The following is a 21269-nucleotide window of genomic DNA, read 5'->3' as shown; positions in this document are numbered from 1 at the left end:
GTATGCTAGTTGCCAGCCATTATTGATGGGTGGATGGATGGAAAGGGTTGAATAGTGAATACTTTTTCTTTAAAAAAATAATCCTCCCTTTATTTCCATATAATAAAAATGTCCTGAATGGGTGTGGGTGTTTCTGGGAACTACTTGTAGGCTGGGCTCGGATGACCGAGAAACTTTTCTTTCCTATTCTTCACTCTTGTCTACATGTTGGTCTCTGTGTTCTCTCTCCTCACTTGCACCTTCCAAGGGAGATCTAGGCCATGCTTCACACATGATCATTGTTCTGTAGATAGAGAGCTCACAGCCCCCTCATGATGAAAATGTTGTATCTTTTAAACAGACTTAATACTATTCTTGACATTATTCTGCTTGAATGTGATTGCTCATATTTACCAATGAAAGCCAACCTATTTTTGATACTACTGCTTTCTTCTTGTGTTTGCAAAATTTCAAAAACTAATAAAAAAAATACTGAAACAGAAAAATGTCACCATTGTAGCAAATATCATAAACAAAATAAACATGTGGTTTATGCTGAGTAGTGTTTATGGATGACCTCTTGGTCATTCATAAATGGGTTTGCATACTGTGGTGCTATTTTGCTTCCCATTGCTGTGTCCATGAGCAGGACTTATCTACACAGCAGCTAAGGTGGCTGACTGCTTTTGGTCAAATAGGCCCAGTTTGTCCAGAGGTTCTGGTCTCCATTTCCCTTATGTACTACTCTAGCCTTCCTGCGCACATGTGCAGAAAACACAGGAGAATGAGATGCTGACAGGAAGCTTGAACCCGGAGGAGGGAGGACTTGGAAGATAAGCGCAGTGGCTACAGAGCCGGGGTCGGTTCTAACTATGATGGGCTCTGGGTATAAATGACATGGGGACCCCTCTGACCATTACCATAAGCAGCATTAGAGGGCCCCTTTGTTTCTGACTGTTCCTCCTCCTCAGGGGCCCCAAGCATGCTGCTGGGCCTCCCCAAGTATCCCCCCAACTGAATTATGGTCTCCTGTGCCCCTGCAGAGCTTTCTGTAGCGTAGCGACTCTCCTGTCCAGTCAGCACACTCCTCCACCAGTCCTTGTGGACCCATCTTCATCCTCACAGGAGTACCTTTTCTCAGTGATCCAGCGGCATGCTATTACAGCAGTTGACTCTGGGACCCTGGGAAATTGCCCAGTGTTCCCTATGGACGCACTGGCTCAGTAGAAAGCGTACGTGAGCTGGCATTTTGAATAGAGCTGTTCAGGGCACTTCCTCTCCCCTTATGTTTCTGCACATATTGCTGCCCTTCTCCTGTGCCTTTCTCCTCACCTTCTAAAAGACCTCCTATAATGAGCATCCTTATTGACCGACACTGGTAGTGGGAAATGTACAGGAGAGAGCAGAAAGGAGCCGGTCCAGTGTGGAGACATAACGAAGCAGGCTATTTCGGCGCTCGGCATTCCGCGCCGTCATAGCAGAAGTGCTATGCTGCGCATCCCGCATAATGGTAATTCGGGGCTCCGGTGGTTGCCAGACCCCAAAATACATCTCCCTACGCCGCCAGGGAGTTTAGATGTTCTTGATTTATGAGAAACACAATGAAACAAATATTTTATAAAAATACATCTATTGCCTAAAAAAGTTCAGACATTGGGCTTGATTCTCTAACCGCCGCGCTAAGCCTTATCTTAGGTTAGTGTGCCTTGTCTGAGGTTAGTGTGCCTTATCTGAGTTAGTGTGCCTTATCTGAACTTAATGCCCCTTAAGTAGCATTGTGAACACTAAAAGATGCACAAAGCTACATCGCGCACTGCACCGATCGCGCACTGCGACGATCACCAGGGCCAGATTTAGGGCAAGGCCACCTAAGCCATGGCCTAGGGCACCACAGGAGCAAGGGCACCAAAGCAGCAGGCTAAACTGGCGCAGCATTTGCAAGATTGCAAATGCTACAGTGCAGGGAGATCAGGCGAGCACCTGACCGCGGTACTCTGCTGCAGCCACTTTGCTCTCTGTGCACGTTGGCATAGTGGTCTGCGGCAATGGACTTGGGCAGTATTGCAGAATTACAAGCGGAGGATGTGGAATAGCGACCGCTAGTCATTCACATCTCTGCTTGTCCGCTGGTAACATGCTGGCAAGTCACAAGTGAGAGATGCTGGTTGGAAGGACAGATATACAGCAGTGGCTGATGGAGACGGAGGGGAAGAGGAAGCTTCTGCAATGGAGACGACACTGGAGGTGACACTGTTGGCTACTACCGTGTGGAGGTGAGCTGGCTACGTATACTGAAAGGTGGGAGTGGGGGGAGGGGAGGGATTAATGGAGTCATCTAGCTACCTATACTTGAGGGGGAGGGGTCATCAGGCTACCTATACTAGAGGTAAAGGGGGAGGGGTCACCTGGCTACCTATACTGAAGGGGGGCGGCTGGTGACAGTGGCCTTGGGCGGTAAAGAGTACAAATCTGGCCCCGACGATCACATCGCACCCGCTATACTGTACATGATGCGACCTTAAGGTTGCTGTGCACGGTGCAGAGTGCGATGTAGCTTTGTGCATCTTTTACTGTGCACAAAGCTACTTAAGGGGCACTAAGTTCAGATAAGGCACACTAACTCAGATAAGGCACACTAACCTCAGATAAGGCACACTAACTCATATAAGGCACACTAACCTCAGATAAGGCACACTAACTCATATAAGGCACACTAACCAGAAATAGGGCACAGTAACCGGCTTAGCGCCGGAAAACTCTTTTTTACTCCGGCGCTAACACTTTGCGCCGGTTAGTGAATCAAGCCCATTGTGTGCAAAGTACAGTAATCCATGACATCAAATATGTTTTTATATTTTTCCTAATATGACTACAGTAAAGATAAATGGGTTATTACTCTTTGAACTACCTCATAGAATAATGCCAAAGAGAAGTATAAGCTTTGAAAAAACATTTTGAACCCAATTCACAGTTTATTACAGGTAAACATGTACACAGTGGCGTAGCTAAGGAGCTGTGGGCCCCGATGCAAGTTTTACAATGGGGCCCCCCAAGCACTCTATACATAACAATTTATACGGCGCACCAAAATCTGCCAATGGCAACTACAGTGTCAGAGGTGCAAGAAGGGGATGGGGAACAGTTTGTTAATGATTACCACTATTCAAAGTATCTACAGAAGTCATTATTATGTGCATAGGACCAATAGAGAGCTAATTCTGTAGTTAAGGGAGGGCCCTTCGGGGCCCCTCTGGCCCAAGGGCCCCGATGCGGTCGCTACCTCTGCACCCCCTATTGCTACGCCCCTGCATGTACATACACAAAAAAGCATGCTTGTCATTTATCAGACTCTATCAGACATGTCTGGCCCCCATGAGAATGAGTCTAATGTAGCTGAACTGGATTGGTTGCTACCGTTACATCACTTTCCTGCCCTGGGAGGCTTTTGATAAGATCTATTGACTGATTCTAGATTCATAAAAGGAATGTAAACAGAAGCAGCAAAAGACTTGTTAAGTGGTATTTAGACATTGCATATTAACTCACGTGTGTCCAGACCATATTAGGGTATAAAGCAAATGAGGCACACAAAGATCCTTGTCATTTAGTGAGAACAGCTATCTACTGTACTTACATTGCCCAACATTGTGGGTAAACAACAGTAAATTTGAAATGATTGAGGTTTCATATGAGCTGTGATTTTACTACCTTACTTGTTTGTATTGATCACTGAACTAGAGAGTAGTCAGTCAGCCATGCGTAATGTATCCATGCGCACCATGCACATACACCAGCATAAGCTGTGTGGAGGCTGACAAAAAAAAAACACATACAGAGGAAGGAGGGAGTGCACTGAATTAAAACCCTAGCCACAAGGGTCAGTAACAAGAAAAAAACAAGAAAAAAAGAGAAAAAAAGTGGTGCCTACATGAGTGAATCTGTGAATGCATTTGTTTGAACATTTGCATGCGAGAGTGCGAAAGGGTTAATAGATTTTTGCTGTTTTCTGGCCACACCCCCTTCAGCACCTCCCTTTCCTTAATAACTTATTTAATGTCCTAACTAGAGGCGATGTGCCTGGATATATGTGTTTTTTTCTCGTTACTGACCCCTGTGGCTAGGGTTTTAATTCAGTGCACTCCCTCCTTCTCCTGTATGTGTTTGTCAGCATGCACACAGCTTATGCTGGTGTATGTGCATGGTGCGCATCATGGATACATTACGTTAGCTCCCTTGTGCGATTGGTAAGATGCACTATCTGTTCCAGGAGAGGACGTCAGGATGTGTGCTCCTAATCCCTAGATAGTTTTGATGCAATGAATGTTTGCATGTCTACACTATGCATGTTACAGGGCCAGAGTTAGGACACCTATGTTTACCTGGGTACTTCTACGCAGTGTAGGTGACTAAGCATAAGAATGCATTCTTCTGTGAACTAAGACCCCGGCTTTTAACTTAGCTGTAGGGATAACAGTGGTGCCTGGATGAGTGAATCTGTGAATGCATTTGTTTGAACATTTGCATGCGAGAGTGTGAAGGGTTAATAGATTTTTGCTGTTTTCTGGCCACACCCCCTTCAGCACCTCCCTTTCCTTAATAACTTATTTAATGTCCTAACTAGAGGCGATGTGCCTGGATATATGTGTTTTTTTCTTGTTACTGACCCCTGTGGCTAGGGTTTTTTTTTCTTTGTTTCAATAATTTTTATTGAAGGATTTTTTATAAAGACGGAGGAACAGTTTTCCATCATAACTTTGCGTTTACAGTAACAAACAAGTATTATACAGTCATATCATAATGAACATATTTAGACTCAAACAGTTGTACAGTACACTTCACATTAATATACATCGTCAACCATTACTTTCTAACCTTTTGGAAAAAGAGGGAGGAGGAAGTCCCAATATTATGGCATTGTCAACTTGCGGCTACTGAAAGATCAACCAAGAATTCCTAATATTTAAAATATAGTCAGGAAATTTTCCAGAACGCTATCATAAAGGAAGTCTAACATCCGTCACTAACCCTAACAGGGTCGGATGAAGACAGACCTACATAATTTTGTCCAGTACCTTTAGCTATGAAACCTGTCCTCTAGCGAGGTCAGGCTTTTGCTTACTAACTAGCGTGAGCGTGAGCGTAGTTTGTTTTAATTAGGTACTAACTGCAGTGGTGAATGCAAAAGGTAAAAAAGGAAAAAGGGATGTGCTGTGATTCAATAATCATCGTACTATTTTAGTATAAAGATCTTGTGTCTGTAGATCATCAAAGTTATCTAGATTAAGGAAGAAGAGATTTGGAAGATAAAGGAAAGTTCAAAGTAAGATTTGAAGGTATAAATGGGCAAGGGTTCAGAAAAAAGGGAAGAGAAATTTAGGAAAGTTTTAGAGCAGTGGTTCCCAACCTGGGGGCGATCGCCCCTAGGTGGGCGATTTGGGTTCTAAGGGGGGCGGTAAATTTGTGGGGGGCGACAGGGGGGGCGATCAGTATGAAATTGCAGAAAAAATAAAGTGTCGCAGTGTCACTCGTTTTTAAGAAAATTATGGGCAAAAAATATGATCTGTATAAAATATGCAAGTGTGCATGATAGAGTTGCGTAATTCCTCAGGGCTCGTTGGTCACGCGCCGGTGTAATGTCAGATATTGCAGCCCAGAAGCAGCCTTCCTCACTGAGTATCGCGCATGCTCAGTGGGAAGTTAGATATTATTTACCTGAAATATCTCCGCTTCCGCACCACGTACACTCCCGAAATTTTCAGGGGAGGGAGGGGACCCCCAGATCTAGCTCTGTGTCGAATTGCAGCCCCCGAGCCCTGCTAGTTCCCGAGATAGGTTTGCTGCAATCAGTCTCAGGAACCAGCGGGGCTCGGGGCAGCAATTCGGCACAGAGCTAGATCTGGGGGTCCCCTCCCTCCCCTGAACATTTTTGGAGTGTACGTGGTGCGGAAGCGGAGATATTTAGGACGTTTTACGTGGCTGCACAATTTAATGGGACGCAGGCTCCTACTGCGCATGCGGGGCTGCACAACTTGCGTGGCTGTAATAGCTGACATTACACCGGTAAGGGAATTGGCGCAAAGTAGTTGAGTCACCGGCTATTTTTAGCTGGCAAGGTCACAGCGCTACCCCCTCCACTGGCACCACCACCTGGCGTAAGGGTATACCGTACTAAGAGAAGGGGGGCGACAGGGGTGAGTCGTCTTCCCCTAAGGGGCGAAACCTTATAAAAGGTTGGGAACCACTGTTTTAGAGCAGGGCTTTTCAACCTGTGGTACGCGTACCACCAGTGGTACTTTGCTGTTGGCCAGGTGGTACACACCAGATTTGTCTACCACTTGTCATCCCATCTTGCCTCCACAAAGTTCAGCTCCCCTTGTTCGCTCCCTGCTGTGCTGCCCTGCGGCATACTTCAGACCTCAGATCAGTGGTGAAGAGACAGCCAAGCAATCGCTGCACAGTGACAGTCGGGTTACTGCTGATCTGAGGTCTGAACTATTCTGCAGGGCAGCACAGTGAGGACCTCGGGGGCTAAAGAGGCTTCCACCTTCCTCCACAGTAGAGGGGATCCAGTGATAGGACACCCAAAGATCTCCTTGTCAGCATACCCGCATACGCAGTAGCAGCTCTCCGCTTTGATTTTGGTGGAAACAGCCGAGCCTGATCGGGTCCGCTCTACTGCGCAGGCCCACGGGTGGTACTTCTAAATTTTCAGGTGATAAAAGTGGTACAATTAGTGAAAAGATTGAAAAGTCCTGTTTTAGAGGATCCAGAGACGAGGGGTGTCTAAGCTAATCCTCTTTGCACAGGTTATGTGTGTGCCTATGAGGAACAACCATATGAAGATCATTGATTGCGTGCCATTGTTATTTGTTCAGGGCTTAATAAATAGGCTATTAACGGGTCCCAGATTTTTTGGATACTTTTTCATATTGTCATTCATACGAGCCCTCAACTTCTCAAAGAACAATATATTGCCAAGTCTGTTTTTGACAGCCTCAAATGATAGGGATTGAGTGTTCCAGGCTGCAGCTATTTTAATTTTAGTTACAGTAAAGATATAATTAATGAGGGTATTTTGAGTAGAAGATGGGTTTTGGTAGGGACAGCCTAATATGGAGGGAATTTCGCGAAACTGGGGCATTGATCAGAGATGACGCCCAGGTACATACCCTGATCCACAGTTTACGTACTTTTATACAGTTCCACCGTATATGAGCAAAAGAGCCTGTCATTTTACATCCTCTGAAGCAGTTTCCCGAGCATTTCCTATTATACTTGGCCACCCTCTGAGGAACTAAGTACCATCTAAATAGAAGTTTATAGTTTATCTCGACAAGGTCAGCATTTATTGATGTTTTAGGGATGTTTTCCCAGATATCACACATGTCAGTATAGTCTACTTGCAAGCCCAATTCTTTTTCCCATTTAAGTATGTAATCAGGTTTGCTTTGGGAGTGGGTAAGAGTTAGTTCCCTATAAATAAATGAAATTACCCCAGGGGAATGGGGATTGGTGTCACAAATGTTTTCAAAAAAGATCCTTCTCATTGGGGATTCTGCATGCGTAATGTGTTGTTTTACAAAGTGGGATATTTACATATATCGGAACAGCTCAGAGGAAGGAAGTGCGGATTTGTCACGTAAGTGATCAAGAGACTTGATGCCTGTACTGGTAACAAAATCTTGGATTCTATGAAGCAGTGCTTCACGGGCATGGAGGGCCATTTTTTTTCCAGACCACATGGTGGAGGGCCGGCAGACCTCCGGACTCCCCCCTAGAATCTAGCAGAAGATTTCTCCACAAAACGTGATTCGAGTGATATCAGATTCCCCACAAAGTACAACCAGATTGGCCGCAGATTTATACACAAAATGCAATCAGATTGGCCGCAGATTTGCCCACAAAATGCAGTCAGATTGGCCGCAGATTTGCTCACAAAATGCAGTCAGATTGGCCGCAGATTTGCACACAAAATGCAGTCAGATTGGCAGCAGAGTGGCCCACAAAATGCAGTTAGATTGGCCGCAGAGTTGCCCACAAAATGCAGTCAGATTGGCCTCAGATTTGCCCACATAATACAGTCAGATTGGCCTCAGATTTTCCCACAAAATGCAGTCAGATTGGCCTCAGATTTGCCCACATAATGCAGTCAGATTTGCCCGCAAAATGCAGTCAGATTGGCCTCAGATTTGCCCACAAAATGCAGTCAGATTGGCCACAGATTTGCCCGCAAAATGCAGTCAGATTGGCCACAGATTTGCCCACATAATGCAGTCAGATTGGCCAAATGCTGTCAGATTGGCCGCAGATTTGCCCACAAAATGCAGTCAGATTGGCCGCAGGTTTTCCCACAAGATGCATTCAGATTGGCCGCAGATTCGCCCACAAAATGCAGTCAGATTGGCCGCAGATTTGCCCACAAAATGCAGTCAGATTGGCTGCAGATTCGCCCACAAAATGCAGTCAGATCGGCTGCAGATTCGCCCACAAAATGCAGTCAGATCGGCTGCAGATTCACCCACAAAATGAAGCCAGATCGGCTGCAGATTCGCCCACAAAATGCAGTCAGATCGGCTGCAGATTCACCCACAAAATGCAGTCAGATTGGCTGCTACAATGTAATATTTACAGCCCCTCTCTGCTCTGCTTCGCTCCCCTCACCTCGTTCCCCGTTTCCCCCGTGCTGCCGCCGCCTCACCTCTCAGATCGGACCGGGCAGGAGCTAGCAACCATCCAGACCAGCGCATGGCAGCCGCGCGGTGAATTTAAATGACATCATCGGTCACGTCCAGCATTTAAAGTCCCCCGTGCGGCTGCCATGCGCCGGTGTGGCTGGTTCTTATCTCCTGCCCGCCGCCGATCTGAGGTGAGGCGGCGGCAGCAGCATCGGGGGAACGAGCGGAGGGGGGGCTGTAAATTTACATTATAGCAGCCGAGGGATGGGGGAAAAGATTTTTTTAAAAAAAGTCCCCTCAGCTCTGGGGACTCGGGGGCTAACACTGCCACAGCAGGGGGGGCGCAGCAGAAGGCCTGGCGGGCCGGATGCGGCCCGCGGGCCGCCAATTGGACAGCACTGCTATGAAGTATAGCTGAAACCCACCATTGGTATGGGGCAGAAGATTTTAAAGCTGCTGGGAAAGAGGGGTTGCCCAAGAAGGATAGAAGTGGCCTGTGTGCAGACATTAAGCGACCAGAATATTTGCAGCTATCCCACACCTGAAGAGAATGCTTTATAATAGGGTTACTAATCCTGGCACGATGTACTGGTGTGAGCCAAAGGAGGTTTTTAATGTTAATAGGTAAAATAAGCTGATTCTCCATATCTACCCAGGTAGGCCTATCACTTTCTAGATGCCAATTCGCCAGGATGGTCAATTGGGCTGCTTTATAATAATGAGTAATATTAGGTACTCCCATCTAGTGTTGGGCGAACAGTGTTCGCCACTGTTCGGGTTCTGCAGAACATCACCCTGTTCGGGTGATGTTCGAGTTCGGCCGAACACCTGACAGTGCTCGGCCAAACCGTTCGGCCACATGGCCGAACTAAGAGCGCATGGCCGAACGTTCCCCGAACGTTCGGCTAGCGCTGTGATTGGCCGAACGGGTCACGTGGTTCGGGCCCGAACGCGCTCTGATTGGCCGAACGGTCACGTGGTTCGGGTAAATAAATACCCGAACCACGTCATATCTCCGCCATTTGTCTGTGGGTTTAGCTTTGGGTAGGCAGGCAGGGTAGTTCGCTCTCCAGCCACCCTAGCCAGGGTCCCCCCCAGTCATTGTGTGTCGCTGCTGGGAACAGTAGTACACCGCTCGCTCAGCCACACTATATATATAGCATTGTTTACTGCCACTGTGTACCTCACTCAGCCACGCTATATATAGCATTGTGTTTTCTGACACTCTGTGTACACGGCTTAGCCTGGCTATATAGCATTGTGTGTACTGCCACTGTGCACCTCGCTCAGCCACGCTATATATAGCATTGTGTTTTTTGACACTCTGTGTACACGGCTTAGCCTGACTATATAGCATTGTGTGTACTGCCACTGTGTACCTCGCTCAGCCACGCTATATATAGCATTGTGTTTGCTGCCACTCTGTGTACACAGCTCAGCCAGACTACATAGCATTGTGTGTACTGCCACTGTGCACCTCGCTCAGCCACGCTATATATAGCATTGTGTTTTCTGACACTCTGTGTACACGGCTTAGCCTGACTATATAGCATTGTGTGTACTGCCACTGTGCACCTCGCTCAGCCACGCTATATATAGCATTGTGTTTACTGCCACTCTGTGTTCACCGCTCAGCCAGACTATATACCATTGTTTACTGACACTCTGTGTACACTGCTCAGCCAGACTATATACCATTGTTTACTGACACTCTGTGTACACGGCTCAGCCTGACTATATAGCATTGTGTGTACTGCCACTGTGCACCTCGCTCAGCCACGCTATATATAGCATTGTGTTTTCTGACACTCTGTGTACACGGCTTAGCCTGACTATATAGCATTGTGTGTACTGCCACTGTGCACCTCGCTCAGCCACGCTATATATAGCATTGTGTTTACTGCCACTCTGTGTACACCGCTCAGCCAGACTATATACCATTGTTTACTGACACTCTGTGTACACCGCTCAGCCAGACTATATACCATTGTTTACTGACACTCTGTGTACACGGCTCAGCCTGACTATATAGCATTGTGTGTACTTCCACTGTGCACCTCGCTCAGCCACGCTATATATAGCATTGTGTTTTCTGACACTCTGTGTACACGGCTTAGCCTGACTATATAGCATTGTGTGTACTGCCACTGTGCACCTCGCTCAGCCACGCTATATATAGCATTGTGTTTACTGCCACTCTGTGTACACCGCTCAGCCAGACTATATACCATTGTTTACTGACACTCTGTGTACACCGCTCAGCCAGACTATATACCATTGTTTACTGACACTCTGTGTACACGGCTCAGCCTGACTATATAGCATTGTGTGTACTGCCACTGTGTACCTCGCTCAGCCACGCTATATATAGCATTGTTTACTGACACTCTGTGTACACGGCTCAGCCAGACTATATAGCATTGTGTGTACTGCCACTCTGTGTACACCACTCAGCCAGACTATATAGCATTGTGTGTACTGCCACTCTGTGTACACCGCTCAGCCAGACTATATAGCATTGTGTGTACTGCCACTCTGTGTACACCGCTCAGCCAGACTATATAGCATTGTGTGTACTGCCACTCTGTGTACACCGCTCAGCCAGACTATATAGCATTGTGTGTACTGCCACTCTGTGTACACCGCTCAGCCAGACTATATAGCATTGTGTGTACTGCCACTCTGTGTACACCGCTCAGCCAGACTATATACCATTGTTTACTGCCACTCTGTGTACACCGCTCAGCCAGACTATATACCATTGTTTACTGACACTCTGTGTACACCGCTCAGCCAGACTATATACCATTGTTTACTGACACTGTGTGTACACCGCTCAGCCAGACTATATAGCATTGTGTGTACTGCCACTGTGTACCTCGCTCAGCCACGCTATATATAGCATTGTTTACTGACACTCTGTGTACACGGCTCAGCCAGACTATATAGCATTGTGTGTACTGCCACTCTGTGTACACCGCTCAGCCAGACTTTATAGCATGGTGTGTACTGCCACTCTGTGTACACCGCTCAGCCAGACTATATAGCATTGTGTTTACTTCCACTCTGTGTCTGCTGGGCCTGGGAACAGTAGTACACCGCTCACCTGCCACTGTATAGCATTGTGCTCTGTGTCGCTGCTGGGAATAGTGGTACACCGCTCACCCGCCACTGTATAGCATTGTGCTCTGTGTCGCTGCTGGGAATAGTGGTACTGTATAGCATTTCTGTACTGCCACTGTACTGCTGCCAGTCAGCGTGTACTGTAAGGATAAGTGAAATGAGGAAGAAATCCGGTGAAAGAGGAAGGGGCAAGGGAAGAGGTGTTTCCCCTGACGGTTCACGTACAGGCCACAGGGGAGCACCCAAGAAAACCCACTCAATACCGCCCATGTTGTCCAGGACAACAACCCTCACAGATCCAAAAGAACAGCACCAGATAATTACTTGGATGACCTCTCAAGCGTCCAGCAGTGGGTTAAGCAGCACCAGCACATCACGCACGAGGTCCGAGTCCTCAGCCAGTTACAAGGAGCCAGTGGGCACAAAGCTGACACAACCGGCAGCGACACCACGCACACAACTGCCAGATAACCAGTCCGATGAATTACCTCAGGACACAATGGGGTATTCGCAGGAGCTATTCCCAGCCCAACAAACTTCCACCTTTCAAAGGTCAATGGAGGAACAGCCAGAAATGTTGTGCCCGGATTCACAACCATTAACTGTGGGAAATGCACCGCGCACTGAAATACAAGGCGAGTCCGAGGAGGACTCGGAAACCCAAATCCCAGAGCAAGTTGGGCAGGAGGGGTTGCAATTGCAGGAGGTCGGCCGACAAGATCTGGAAGACGACGTTGGAGTGAGCTGCGCAGAGGTTGTTCTGGGGAGCTCTACTCCACGGCGGCGGCGGCCCCCCACAATGACATATCACGAGTTTGAGGAGATGGAAGAGGAGGGTATGGACAATGTGGACAGAGACCCAGATTTTGTTTGTGAACGAGAACATCGCCGTCGTAGCAGCAGCACAGATGAGTCTGTTGAAGAACCCACTGCTGCACGAGTTCGCCTTGTGCCACAAGGTAGGCGGCGCGCAATTTCAGGCACCACAAGCGTGGAAGTTCAAGTGAGAGGCAAAAGAGGAACAAACAGAAATCGCCAGCAAGGAGGCAGGTGCTCCAAAGTCTGGGCTTTCTTTGAAGACTGCACTGAGGATGTTACCATGGCGATTTGCAAGGTGTGCAAGACCCGCCTGAGCAGGGGGAAAAGTATTAACAACCTCTCCACCACCAGCATGAGCCGCCACATGCTATCCAAACATCCCACTCTGTGGGCAAACGCGGCAGGACAGGGTACCAGCAACACTGCCTCCCTTGGGTTCACCAGACTCACCACCAGACCCGCCTCAGCAGCAGCAGTAGCCCAGCCATTGCGTGGGTAACAGCATTCACAAACATCAGACGACGCTGACACTGTCACTTTCCGGAGTAGTGCTCTTGAGGTCTCCCAGTGTTCATCAAACACAACAACCAACAGCCCTTCCGTGTGCAGCGCTACGGTTCAGTTGTCTGTGTCGGAGATGTTTGAGCGCAAGAGGAAATTGCCAGCAAATGACCCCCGGGCCGTGGCAGTAACAGCCAGCATAGCCAAGCTTCTGGCCTGTGAAATGCTGCCATATCGAGTGGTGGAGACAAACAGCTTCAAGGGCATGATGTCAGTGGCCATCCCACGTTACGTGGTTCCCAGCCGCTACCACTTTGCGCGCTCTGCAGTGCCTGAGTTGCATGAGCACGTGGTTAGCAAAATAACCCGAAGCTTGAAGAATGCCGTTGCCTGCAAGGTTCACCTCACCACTGACACTTAGACGAGTGCGTTCGGACAGGGTCGATACATCTCCCTTACCGCGCACTGGGTGAACCTTGTGGAGCCTGGCAGCGATTCCTCACCTGCTACGGCGCGGGTGTTGCCCACGCCGCAAACAGCTGCACCGCCGTCCCTCCCACTGGATAACAATAGCAGCACCTACCTCTCTGACTCCTTCTCCTCCAACGCATCTCAAAGCTGTACCTCATCCGGAAACGCTAACCCAGCAGCAGTAGGATCGTGGAAGCAGTGCAGCACAGCTGTTGGCATGCGTCAGCAAGCGTTGCTGAAGCTGATCTGCCTTGGGGATAAGCAGCACACAGGGGAGGAAATTTGGAAGGGAATAAAGGAACAGACGGATTTGTGGCTGGCACCGCTGGACTTGAAACCGGGCATGGTTGTGTGTGATAATGGGAGTAATCTCATTCGCGCTTTAAGGTTGGCTAAGCTGACACACATCCCTTGCCTGGCGCACGTGATGAACCTAGTAGTTCAGCGGTTCCTGAGGACATACCCAGGCGTGGCCGATCTTCTGTTGAAGGTGCGTCGAGTGGCCAAACATTGTAGAAATTCCAGTACTGCTTCGGGGGCACTCGCCAAGATGCAGGAGCGCTTCAATCTCCCCCACCATCGCTTGCTGTGTGATGTCCCTACGCGCTGGAATTCTACGCTGCACATGCTAGCACGCTTTTGTGAGCAGAAGAGTGCAGTGGTCCAGTACATGACGGCGCAGTACCGAGGCGCATCCGGACAGCTGCCAAGCTTCTGTGGATCCGATTGGGCCAACATGTTGGACCTCTGCCAAGTCCTCCAAAATTTTGAGCAATCCACGTTGCTTGTGAGCAGTGACAACTCTTCAGTCAGCATTACCATACCACTGCTGTGTTTACTGAAGAGGTCAATGTTGAAAATCAAGGAAACAGCTGTCATGATGCAACTGGGGGAATCTGAAGGAGAAAACGATCAGCGTGATGGTACCAACATCAGGCCATCCGCCTCAGGGAACGCCGGCCCCAGCAGCTATGACGAAGAAGAGGAGGAGGAACAGCTGGAGTTGGAGCAGGAATTTCATGCCACCACTGACGAGGGCCAGAGCGGTGCACGTTGGACTTCCACAATTCAGCGCGAATGGTCAGCAGAAGCAGACCAGGAGGAAGGTGACGACTATGATGCATCACAACAACTATCACAACGCTCACAAGAGGATGATGAGGATTCTGGTAGGACTCTTGCACACATGGCTCAATTCATGCTAGACTGCATTGAACGCGACCCACGCATTGTGCGCATTCTGGACAACACCAATTACTGGGTTTATACCCTTCTGGATCCACGGTACAAACACAATGTTCCAAAACTGCTTGAAGAAAGAGTCAGACAGGTCAAAATGGAAGAATACCAGCAGGCCCTTGTGGAGACTTTAGAGAGGAGATTGACATCCTCCCCCTCCTCTAGCCAGTTGTACGCCGACAGACTGACTTCCGCAAACCCAGGACGACCAGGAGGGCAGCAAACAACGCAAGCCGCAGCTAGTGCCCAAAAGGGAATGGTATCGGCAGTGTCCTTGTAGTGGGAAAATTTTCTGACACCCATGCAGCAGCAGCCCACTGAACAGGAAGCGTGCAGATCCACCTCCAACACCGATCGCCTGGAGAAGATGGTCAAGGACTACATGTCAGATGACGTAGCTGTGTCGAACAATCCATCTGCACCCTTCAACTATTGGGTATCGAAGCTAGACACCTGGCACGAACTGGCAATGTACGCAATAGAGGTGCTGGCTTGCCCGGCAGCCAGCGTTATGTCGGAACGCTGTTTCAGTGCTGCCGGAGGCATCGTCACAGATCGGCGTATCCGCCTCTCCACAGAAAATGCAGACCGTCTGACTCAAATTAAAATGAATCAATCCTGGATTGGAAATGACTACGCAACACTCCAGGACCCCAACCAAGTAACATGACCAATGAACATCTGGGATGGTGTAGCGTTTCCGGTCCCTGTTTATTGAACCTCTCATCTGTATTACATTTATGACTGCATGGCGGCAAAAAGCATTGCTGCTATATCCGCACGCTTTTTGTCCTCATGCAAGGCCTGGGTTGTTGTGTCTCAAAAAGCATGGCCTTCTCCTCCTGCGCCTGCTCCTGTTCCATCACGTGTGCTGCTGCTGCTGCTGGGTTAGCGTTGCCGGTCCCTGTTTATGGAACCTCTTATCTTTATTACATTTATGACTGCATGGCGGTACAAAGCATGCTATCCGCACGCTTCTTGTCCTCATGCAAGGCCTGGGTTGTTGTGTCTCACAAAGCGTGGCCTTCTCCTCCTGCGCCTCCTCCTGTTCCATCACGTCTGCTGCTGCTGGGTTAGCGTTGCCGCGTGGTCCCTGTTTATTGAACCACTTATCTTTATTACATTTATGACTGCATGGCGGTACAAAGCATGCTATCCGCACGCTTCTTGTCCTCATGCAAGGCCTGGGTTGTTGTGTCTCACAAAGCGTGGCCTTCTCCTCCTGCGCCACCCTCCTCCTGTTCCATCACGTGTGCTGCTGCTGGGTTAGCGTTACCGGTCCCTTTTCCTGGAACCTCTTATATGTATTACATTTATGACTGCATGCCGACAAAAAGCATGTTACCTGTGCAAAGAAAACAGACATTTCCCGCATTTAAAAGACAGTTTTCCCTTTGAAACTTTAAAATCGATTTTCTCAAAAACTATAACCTCTTTTTGCTAATTTTTTTTTTCCTTTTGTACCCACTCCCAAGGTGCACATACCCTGTAAATTTGGGGTATGTAGCATGTAAGGAGGCTTTACAAAGCACAAAAGTTCGGGTCCCCATTGACTTCCATTATGTTCGGAGTTCGGGTCGAACACCCGAACATCGCGGCCATGTTCGGCCTGTTCGGCCCGAACCCGAACATCTAGATGTTCGCCCAACACTACTCCCATCCCCCCATCTGCCCTCAGACGATAAAGATAGAGTTTTTTAAATCTTGGTTTCTGAGCACCCCAAATGAAGCTATTAATCTTCCGTTGAAGGGATTCAAGGAATGAAGAAGGAAGGGTAATAGGTAGTAACCTGAAAGCATATAATACCTTAGGAAGAAGGGTCATTTTTATGGCCGCAATTCTGCCCAACCAGGAGATTGAATACCTCTTCCAGCACTCCAATAGATCTGTTAGTTCTTTTGCAAGTGAGGGGAAATTATGTTGGTAGAACTTATCATAGGAGTTAATAAGATACAGTAGATACCAAGATACGGCAGTATGTGAGAATCCCAATCAAACTCAAAAGCATCTTCTTGTAGTGCCTGCATCAATTGAGATGGAAGGAAAATATTTAATGCTTTTGATTTTGCTGGGTTAACGCAGAGTCCCGAGAACATACCATATTGCTTTAGGATCTTAGTTAGAGCAAGTTTTGATCTGGTAGGTCGTGAGATGCAAACTATTAGATCGTCAGCAAATAGGACAACTTTATGCATTTTCCTTCCTAACGATATACCGTGTATCTCTGAGCAATTCCTAATCTGTATAGCAAGGGGTTCTATCGAAAGTGCAAATAATAATGGGGAAAGGGGGCAGCCTTGGCGGGTGCCTCGCGAAATGGGGAAGGGGGAAGATTTAAAACCATTATAGGCCACTGATGCTAGAGGATATGAATAAAGCGCCTTGATCCATCTTATTAGATTAGTGTCAAAACCCCACGCCTGGAGTGTGGCCATAAGGTAGGACCATGAGGCTAAGTCAAATGCTTTGGTAATGTCCAGAGATAGGAGCATAGTTGGGAGCTGGGAAGTGTGGGCTTGGTGTATTAAATGTAGGGCTTTAATTCAGTACACTCCCTCCTTCCCCTGTATGTGTTTTTTGTCAGCATGCACACAGCTTATGCTGGTGTATGTGCATGGTGCGCATGGATACATTACGTTAGCTCCCTTGTGCGATTGGTAAGATGCACTGTCTGTCCCAGGAGAGGACGTCAGGATGTGTGCTCCTAATCCCTAGATAGGTTTGATGCAATGAATGTTTGCATGTCTGCACTATGCATGTTACAGGGCCAGAGTTAGGACACCTATGTTTACCTGGGTACTTCTGCGCAGTATAGGTGACTAAGCATAAGAATGCATTCTTCTGTGAACTAAGACCCCGGCTTTTAACTTAGCTGTAGGGATAACAGTGGTGCCTGGATGAGTAAATCTGTGAATGCATTTGTTTGAACATTTGCATGCGAGAGTGCGAAGGGCTAATAGATTTTTGCTGTTTTCTGGCCACACCCTCTTCAGCACCTCCCTTTCCTTAATAACTTATTTAACCACTTGAGGACCGCGTGGTTTTCCTATGATCTGTGCTGCATGGGCTCTTTAGCCCGCAGCACAGATCAGATTTCAGCCAGGGCGACCAGACTTCCCCCCTTTTTTCCCCACTAGGGGGATGGGGATGTCCTGCTGCAGGGGTCTGATCACCGCGGGCTGTTTGAGGGTAGCGGGGGGGGGGGGGGGCTCCTCAAAGCCCTCCTCCGCAGCGCTATTCCCCCCTCCCTCTCTTTACCTCGCTCCTGTCCTCTCTATGGGCGGTACAGAACGGCGATCCGTCCTGTACCACCTCTGATAGGCTTCAGCCTATCAGACGGCAGCGATCACCGGCCAATGAGAGGAATAGTGTTAATCATTAACAAACTGTTCCCCATCCACTTATTGCACCTCTGACACTGTAGTTGCCATTGGCAGGTTTTGGTGCGCCGTATCAATTGTTATGTATAGAGTGCTTGGGAGGGGGCCCCATTGTAAAATTTGCATCGGGGCCCACAGCTTCTTAGCTACGGCACTGTTTTGGACTCTGTATCAGTTATGGAGTTAATTGACGGTACAATTTTTTCATCAGATGCGATCTTTCAATGCAATTTTACAATCAAAAGTAATTAGAAGGTAATTATCGGTTGTTCCCATAAACAGGTCAATTAGGGCATTTTCTCTCTTCCGATTCAATTGTAAAATCCAACATTGCTGTTTAATTTTCCTAAACCAGTTGACCATAGAATCGTTAGACAACAATTTTAGCCACACACCGCACAGTATTCTGTATCATTCGATCATACAGATTGCATTGAAAGATTATATCTGATGAAAAAATGTTACCGTTGTATGCTGGATGACTCTCATTACTTACCCTTCGTGTGGGGTCCTAAAACATGGTTACATTTTATTTTGGCTCACAAATGTGTTGTAGGTGGGGCTGGGCTGGCCCTGGCGGAGATCTTTCTACTGGCCTTCTACCCCCCCCCCCCCTCTTTTTTTCCCCCTTACTATGATCCTGGTAGTTTAATCCTACTGGGACTCTCACTATTTCTTTCTTTCTACTATCCTTTCTTGCATAAATAAGAGCACATCTTGTCGCATTTTTCCAGCCAATAGTCTGTTACATCATATGAAGTAGTATTCTCATTTGTCACAGCATCGAGACCTTTATGTTGATAGAATAATAATTGTTGTGCACTTCTCATAGCCTGGTCTGTGTTTGTTGGCCAATATTCCTGTTTTTGAAAGTTCAGCTACTCATAATATGTACAATGTTATGTTGGTTTATTGGCTGTATCGTATACTTCTATCTTATGAATAAAGAATCTTAAAAAAAAAAAAATGTTACCAATAATAGGCACCTTTAAAGTGGTAAAGGAAAAACAAGAAAAAATGGTACAGGGTTCCTTTTACATCCATACCCATAATCAGACTCCCTTTTTCCTGTATCAGACACGTCCAGATGGCTTGTAACTCTGGGGATTACTGTGCAAGAGGGCGGAACCTTGGTTGGAAAATTTCCTTGTTCCAGCCTGTTATGTTCAGTAGTCGCAGAGGTAGTATAACTGAAGCACATATGAATTTGGAATGATTTGCATAGACTGATTACATTGGAAGGTTAATGATTGATACATGACACCTTGATAGATTAATTCCCTGTCAGGAAATTATTACTAGGTTTACAAAGTGATTTAGCTCTGTGTAAAGATCCAGTTCTGCCAATGGTAATTAACTTAATACTCCTGAACCCAGAGGTTTTGTTCCTTCTTTTAATGATGGATCTGCGGTGCTGTGACAGGAGAGCTGTGACAGTAGAGCTGTGAGGTGTGTGCACATCAGGATAGTTGTAAATACTTGTGCAGAATAGTTCTATGCTGCACAAGTATTTACAACTATCCCGAAGCACACACAAGTCGAGACACAATGTATCGGAACCATTAAGCGGGGAGCGAAAGGGGCATTCCTAGCGACGAGCTGAGAGGAGGTGAGCTGCCACTTCCTCCTCACCCATATTTGATGTTCTGCTCCATCGAAAATAAAGGCTGAGCAGTGTAGGGGACTACAGGGGTCACTGGAAAGTGAGAATGGTGCTGTGTGATAAGTCACAGCACTGCAGGCAAACCATTATTAAACGAAGGGGAAAAAAACCCTTTTGGTTCAGGGGTACTTTAAGGACCCATTTCCACTGCTGCAAATTTTCAGCGTTTCCCTGCATACAATTTGGACAGGAAAATACAACTTATTGAAATTAGTAGGCAGCAATCCGAATCGTATGCAGGGAAGGGAAAATCGGACAACATGCTGCATTTTTTTTTCGCATCCCGCATTCGAATTCCTATAGCCGTGCTTGGCATCACAGAACGCATGCTGGCACTGTGGGGGAAAATGCCCTCAGTCCATTTTTTCAGCTCATCCCCAAAGTGCAAAATATAGGACTGGCCCAATATTAACTGCAATCTAAGCACACCACAAATGCAATATATGACCACATGGTTGTAATGCACACTTTAAAAATGCAACAGAATAATGCATAGAAATACAGAATAACACACAAATCTGTGTACACAAGCCATACTTCATGAGTTACAGACCCAGATAAGGAATTCTAATCAGATGTTCTGACTCAACCTTGGAACTAAAAAGAAATACGTTTGTAATGATAAAAGAGTAACTTTACTAAATGTAACTTAATGATTAAAATTGCTTGTATTTTACAGTATTCATTTATAATGTATTCAGTCAGTGTTTGTCCACTGTAAAATGGTAATGGTAATCATCTCACCCCGATTCACATTCTGAAATTTATGACAGGTAGTGACAGCAGGAAGGTGCATCACTCAGGAATGTTTGTTTACTTAGTATTCTGAAGTCATTAGAAACAACACCAGACCTCCCAGAATGCTCTGGAAGCATATCTAAACACCCCACACTAAACATCACTGTGAGGACTAGTCTACATACCAATTTACAGCAATATATAGATATAGGAAGTGTTTCTGATGCTGAAACCAAGTTAATTAACATAAAATTGGGAATACTGAATAATATGGTGTGTTCTACATTATTTCATTAAATTGCCTACAATTCTTTGTAACCACTCGTAGCTGTGATAGGCAATACAAATACATCTCCTGTGTAAAATGAATCTATTATCTGTAAAATGAATTAGGAAACAACCTCTAAAAAAAAAATAAAAAAAAATCTTAATCCTCATCTGCACGGTACAATTTTCCATCAGATAGACGGATCTATTAGATAGATCTAATAAGAAATTGCATCGTGTGTAGACGTCCAAATTGTTTCAGATCAATATTGCGATAGATTTTGCTTTGATAAGTACCCAAAATCTATTGCAAAATCTAACGCAATCCGATTGGAAATTATCTAATAGATCTAGACCCAATCTGTCGGAAAAGCGTACTGTGTAGATGAGGCTTTACACGTCAGGTTCTCTTG

At 46.8% G+C, this 21269-nt stretch overlaps 1 protein-coding gene and 1 long non-coding RNA gene across 10 annotated transcripts in view; one reads left to right on the top strand and one right to left on the bottom strand.

Moving 5' to 3' along the window:
* MACF1 (microtubule actin crosslinking factor 1) overlaps positions 1 to 21269 on the top strand; it is a 449681-nt gene that overhangs the window by 72679 nt on the left and 355733 nt on the right. The gene's annotated exons all lie outside the window — the stretch shown is intronic.
* LOC137546403 (uncharacterized) overlaps positions 1 to 21269 on the bottom strand; it is a 175427-nt gene that overhangs the window by 56272 nt on the left and 97886 nt on the right. The window lies entirely within an intron of this gene.

Source organism: Hyperolius riggenbachi, chromosome 2 (assembly GCF_040937935.1).
Source record: "Hyperolius riggenbachi isolate aHypRig1 chromosome 2, aHypRig1.pri, whole genome shotgun sequence".
NCBI lineage: Eukaryota > Metazoa > Chordata > Amphibia > Anura > Hyperoliidae > Hyperolius > Hyperolius riggenbachi.
Note: the sequence above shows the minus strand (reverse complement) of the source record. Positions and strands in the feature narration are given on the sequence as shown.